The 6,000-nt window shown below is 49.5% G+C and overlaps 1 protein-coding gene across 9 annotated transcripts in view; it reads left to right on the forward strand.

Annotated features, from left to right (window-relative positions):
- The window catches only part of LOC114082692 (UNC93-like protein MFSD11), a 36,339-nt gene extending 30,339 nt beyond the window's left edge, over positions 1–6,000 (forward strand). For 7 of the 9 annotated variants that reach the window (XM_071603547.1, XM_071603548.1, XM_071603543.1 and 4 more), the window contains 3 exons: positions 1,182–1,372; positions 1,839–2,042; positions 3,105–6,000. The gene's annotated coding sequence lies outside the window, so the exon portion shown is untranslated. The remainder of the gene's footprint in view (positions 1–1,181; positions 1,373–1,838; positions 2,043–3,104) is intronic. The other 2 variants (XM_071603546.1, XM_071603549.1) reach the window with 2 other exon arrangements.

Raw genomic sequence — 6,000 nt, forward strand, 5'->3', positions numbered from 1 at the left:
GGATCCACTGAGAGAGGAGGGAGCTACAGGCTTTGGGCACAGGATGCTGTGGTGTTTGAAATCCCCTGTAGTGTACCCCATCATACGATCGGAAGAGACATTGGGGCAATTTGATTTCGCACAGGAATTAGAATTCTATGGCAAAGGGGAGGCTATCTCTGAAAATAACCCTCCAGTGGTGCAGAGTGGGGACCATGGCCAAGAGAGGAGCTGACTTTCCCTCTGTCACTGTGGGACTCAGGTCATGGTAAAGTTGGATGTCATCCTTTGTCCCTTAACTTCCTATGTCATGTTATCTGTATATTTGTGCATTAGAGACGCATGACTCCTGGATAAGGGTTTCTCAGGGAGTCCATGTATGTGTGGGCACATGTCCCTGATGACAACCTCTAAAGCAGATGCTAGAATGACCCCTGGGAACATGTTGAGAAGCTATGGAGGCCCTGCAAGGCACAATGACTTCCTCAGGGCCACACACATACCCACAAGAAGGGGAAGGGTCTCAACCAAGCTCTGTCTCCCCAAACCAAGGGAGCTGGCTACACCCGGGCCTGTCTGAGGGCCTGATCCAGGGTGTGTTGGTGTAACTGGGTCCACCTGTGCCTATGTCATGGGAAGACTGCAGCCCAGTGGGCCATTGGAACCATCTTGTGTAAGAAAGGGACTCAGCAAAGGACTTCCTGAGATAGTGACCTCACTTCCTTGGCCATGGAACTCACAGAACTTGGAACCCTGGTAGCTAGGCACTCACAGTCCACAAACAGTCCCAGTCTGCTCACTGGTGTTGAGACAGCAAGCCCAGAGCCATGAGTTCTTGTTGTCTACAGATCTGTGGGTGCTTAAGCCTCAGGGCTTTTCCTGAGTGTGGAGGTGCTGGGTCAGCGCTGTGTCCCAACGACTCTGGCAATTTTTCCCAAGGAGACCAGAAGTGAGACAGGACAGGGCACCACAGGTGTCCATAGTTTAACCCACATTCAGGTTCCCCGTTCAAAAGTGCCAGATCTCACCAGGTTAGTGTGTGTGTGTGTGTGTGTGTGTGTGTGTGTGTGTGTGTGTGTGTGATGTCTCCTGAGAATATGGAGGGAAAATATTTTGATTTCCCCTGACGTTTGGCAGTGATTCCTTTTGCAAATGGCTACCGTTTTCCTGTTGAAATGTCCCTCTTTGATTGCCCATCCTAGGGAGAAGATGACCAAGGCTCATCAGTGGATGTGTCCTGTCTTGTGGAAACCCTCACAGTACTTCTCTGGGAGCTCGAGGATGGCCTGGTGCCTGCCCTGCAGCAGGGTAACACCCCCTATGTCCATGGGGTTTTGTATTGGTACCAAGATTTGGCCAGTACCCAGAAGGCTCTGGAGCTGCTGGGTAAAAGGTGTGTATGACCTCCAAGCCCTGGCCCATGGCCATCTCCTGGCCTGGTGTTGGGAATGCCGGGCATCACTCTGAAACTCCGTCAGCTCTGAGGAAAGTAGGGTTTTTCAGAGGAGAACTCTGCCTGGGTGTTTAGAAATCCAAGTAGGATGAGCCCTAGGAGTGTTTGCCTCAGAGTGGTCCTGGGACACAGGCTGGCAATGGCTCTGGCCTTTCCCTGGGGGCCTGTCCCCTCCCTGAGAGGAAGTTCTCTGCCTCAGACCTCACTCTTCTGAGGCCTCAGGAAAAGCAGTTTCCACATTTGGGAAGGAGTCTGTGGGTTGCATCTGGGAGGGTTCCAACCTGCCTGTAGACAGAACAGGGACCCCTGGGGTCAACTGAGAGGGTCCTGGCCCTGAGGTAGCCAGGCAGCAGGTGGTTGGGTTCATTCATGGCTCAAATATATATGAATCACCTACCTTTGGCAGGTACTTGGCCTATCATTTAGGAATCAGTGCAGACAAACTCTCCCAGCCCTCCTGAGCTCCCGTTATCGTCAGTAAGTTGGTCAAGTCCACCAGGCATCTCGGCAGATGAGGGACACAGGATATTAGAGGTCACAGCCTCCTGGTATTCTCTAGGTATGGACGCCTCCAGCCATATGTTGAGGAGGAGTACCTTCAAGACAAGAAGTGAGTGGTCTTTGGGCCAAGAGGGAGGGCTGCTGTCTCGAGAGTGGTCACTTGGGGGGCTGTTGTAGAGGATGGCTGGGCAGACCTCAGGGTCTACCCTGTTGTTTCCCAGCAGAGGACAGAGGTCTGGGGCTTACTCTGTAGAAGGAACAAAGCAAGCTTTGGTGGGATTCTGGGTACCCAAGGAAGAGAAGCGTGGCTGGAGCCCAGAGCCAGACCCTGTGAGGATCCCTCTCCAGCACAGCCAGTCCCAGCCTGGATTGCCCGTGCTTTTTTGTATAGAGACTGGAGAGAAAGTGAGGGGAGAATCCTACCCACACATGTGCCTCACAGTTTTGCCCCCTTTGCTCTGCTGCATGTGACCTGCTTGGACACTCTCTGGGAAGCTCCCCATGCAGGGGGCCTTGGGAGGTTCCAGCTGAAGGAGAGGCCCTTTACATCATTATCTTCCAGTTGGTACAGGTGGTGACCCAAGCTGCCATCCCATTCTTTCAAAGTCAGCCATCTTCCCTGGCAGCTACATAAAATTCACACACACACACAAATGCCAGAGGCAGGGGGTCAAGAAACGATTAGACCAGAAGCCTCCACTTCTCCTAGAATGTTTTCTCGCTGCCCTAGTTCTGAAGTCCTTGAGGGCACCTCCCACGTGTGAGCACCTGCGCATTGTGCCAGATGCCCCACCACAGCTATCCGCCTCCTCCCACTAAAACTGTCTATTTTATTTTTTGTGATGGTGGTTTTTTTTTAAATGTCTGGGATGGCATTGTAAGTATTTTAGTAACAAACATTTATGTTGACACAATAGTGCTCAATCCATTCACCAGGCTGTGCCACCCCCAGCACTGAATAGCTGAAGATGGAGCCCCCTTAGAGCACAGGGGACCTGTGGGGCCCCTGTGCATGGAGCTGAGATGACTGCCTAAAGGGTGGTGAGGATTTCAGGGCATTTTATCCCCTACTGTGTTCTGTGACGTTAACTAGGTTAGATGTCATGTGACACTACAAACCCTGTTCATATAAGACAGCAAACTTAATATGTGTCTTCTTATTGCTCCACAGATCATGACTCACCTTCTTCTCATTCCCTAAGAAACAATATTGAAGTTAGACCAGTTAATTACTCTCTAATGGACTGAACAGTTGGTATAAAAGGAAGAGTTCCATGTTTTGCATCCCAAATAGAAAGCTGTGCCTTGGGCTGGGCTGTAGCTCAGTGGCAGAGTGCTTGCCTAGAATGTATGAGGCACTGAGTTCAATCCTTAGCACTACAAAAAAAAAAAAAAAAAAAACACAACTAAACAAAGAAAGGCATGCTGTTGATCTAAAACCATTTAAAAGAGAAAGAAAGAAACAAAGAAAAGAAAAAAAAAAAAAAAAAAAAAAAGCTGTGCCTCTTGAATAGTTAGTCCCAATGAGAATGCAAGGGAAATGTTCATAAAGAAAATTAAAGTGCTGCTCCAGGGCATATGTGAATGATAAGAAAGCAAAACAGCTGATAGGGATCAAGTTTTCATAGTCTGGAGAACAGATGAAACAAGCCACATTCCCTTAAGCCAAAACCGCATCCAGATAAGGCCAAAACATTAGATTTTTCTGATGCCAAGAGAAGGGAGATAGCTCCAGAAGAAGTCTGAAGGTGGCAGAATTTGGTTCATGATGTTGGAGGCAAGCGGCCCATCTCCATATAAGACAAGTGCAGGGTGAAGCAGCAAGTGCTGATGTAGAAGCTACAGCAAGTCATGAAGAAGATCTTGCTAAGCTATCTGATGAAGACGCGATATGGTTGAGTTTCTCGGTGTCCCCCAAAAGCTCATGGGTGAGACAATGCAAGAAGGTTTAGAGGGGAAATGATCCTGTTATGAGAGCCTAAAGCCAATTAGTGAATTAATCCCCTGGCAGGATGAACAGGTGGCACAGATAAAATGCGGTGCCCACACCCTCCCCAAGCCTGGAGGTGTAGGCGCCACCTATGGAGGAGTCCAGTTGCAGGGTGGAAGCGAACAGCAGTCATCCTCAACGTTCCACGTTAGGGTTCCACATTGGAGGTTCCCAGCAACCAGCAGCATCCCTCTGCGGGCAGGGCGTTCATCAGGGAGCCTAGGCGCCCTAAGGCCCTTTGGGGAGTCCAGTTGAATCGGTGGCTGCATGGAAATAGGCGTCCAAATAGGAGCATCCTCATCCATTGGTGGTGGCGGGAGTCTGCTTCCAGTGCAGTGGAGGTGTTGGCAGCATTTCTGGTGGCCAGGTCGGGACTCCAGTGGCCACAGTGTGGAGCGCTGGCTGTGGCGACAGCGACAGCGTAGGGCAGCGGGCCTCAGAGTCAGAGGGCGACCAGAGGATGGGGTGCCCTGTGCTGTGGCTGCCCCAGGCCACTTGTCTTGCTCCTGGCAGGGCCTGCCTGCTCAGGAAGCAGGACACGGCAGGCGGCGGTACCCACACAGCCTCTGAGGACCTTATGCTGCCCACTCAGGCGGCGCCTGGCACCGGCCCTGAGCCCCCCGGGTGGCAGCTCGCCCCACCCCGGGTTCGCCCTGCCCCTCCCTGGGTTGCGGCCTCTGTGGGAGGAGTAGGCCCGCTGCCAGCCGGGGCAGCCTTTGGAGAGGACACCCACCCTCCCCAGCGACATCTCTCCTGGGCTGTGGCCACTGAGAGCAGAGGCAGTGGGGGGTGGGGCTACAAATCCTCCCCCTCAAAGCGCATCCCTGGGGCGGGACAAGGGTGGAGGGCATAGATGGCAGAGGGAACCCCAAGACGTGCCGTCCTTGGTCTTGGTCTTCTGCCACCCTTAGACAAAGAAATGTACTTAAAAAAAATTAATTAGCTCTAATTAGTTGTACATAACAGCAGAATTCACTTTGGTTCTTTGTACAGAAATGGAGCACAGATTTTCATTTCTCTGGTAGAACACGATGTAGAGTTGCACCATATGTGCAGTCCTGCATGTACCTAGGGTAATGATATCCCTCTCATTCCACCCTCTTTCCTACCCCATGCCCGTCCCTCCTATCCTTCCCCTTTGCCCCAAGTTCCTCCATTCTTCCCTTGCCCCCCTCATTATGGATCAGCATCCACTTATCAGGGAGAACATTCAGCCTGTTGTTTTTGAGGATTAGCTTTTTTCACTTACATAATATTCTCCAACTCCATCCACTTACCTGCAAGTGTCATAATTTTATTCTCTTTTAAAGCTGATTCCATTGTGCACTTTATCGATTTAGCTCTTGAAGGACTTCTAGGTTGGTTCCACAGTTTACCTACTGTGACTTGAGCTGCTATAAGCATTGATGTGGCTGCATCACTCTAGTATGCTGATTTTAAGTCTTTTGGGTATAGATTGAGGAGTGGAATTTCTGGGTCAAATGGAGGTTCCATTCCATGTTTTTTGAGGAAGCTCCATACTGCTTTCCAGAGTGGTTGCACCAATTTGCAATGCCACTAGCAATGTATGAGTATACCTTTCCCCCCCACATCCTCACCAACACTTATTGTTGCTTGTATTCTTGTTAACTGCCATTCTGGCTGGAGTAAGATGGTCTTAGAGTAGTTTTGATTTGCATTTCTCTAAGTTCTGGTGAAGTTGAACATATTTTCATATATTTGTTGATCGACTGTGTATCTTCTTCTGTGAAGTGTCTGTCCATTTCCTTAGCCCATTTATTGATTGGGTTATTTATTCTTTGGGTGTTGAAGTTTTTGAGTTTTTTATATATCCTGGAAATTAGTGTTTTATCTAATGTGCGTGCAGTAAAGATGTTCTCCCACTCTGTGAGCTCTCTCTTCATATTATTGTTTCCTTTGCTGAGAAGAAGCTTTTAAGTTTGAATCCATCCCATTATTAATTCTTGATTTTATTTCTTAAGTACAGGGTCTCTGGTCTAATTCCTAGGTCCTTGATCTACTTTGAGTGTTTGTGCAAGGTGAGAGATCGTGGTTTAATTTCAGTCTGCTACATATG

Source organism: Marmota flaviventris, chromosome 17 (assembly GCF_047511675.1).
Source record: "Marmota flaviventris isolate mMarFla1 chromosome 17, mMarFla1.hap1, whole genome shotgun sequence".
NCBI lineage: Eukaryota > Metazoa > Chordata > Mammalia > Rodentia > Sciuridae > Marmota > Marmota flaviventris.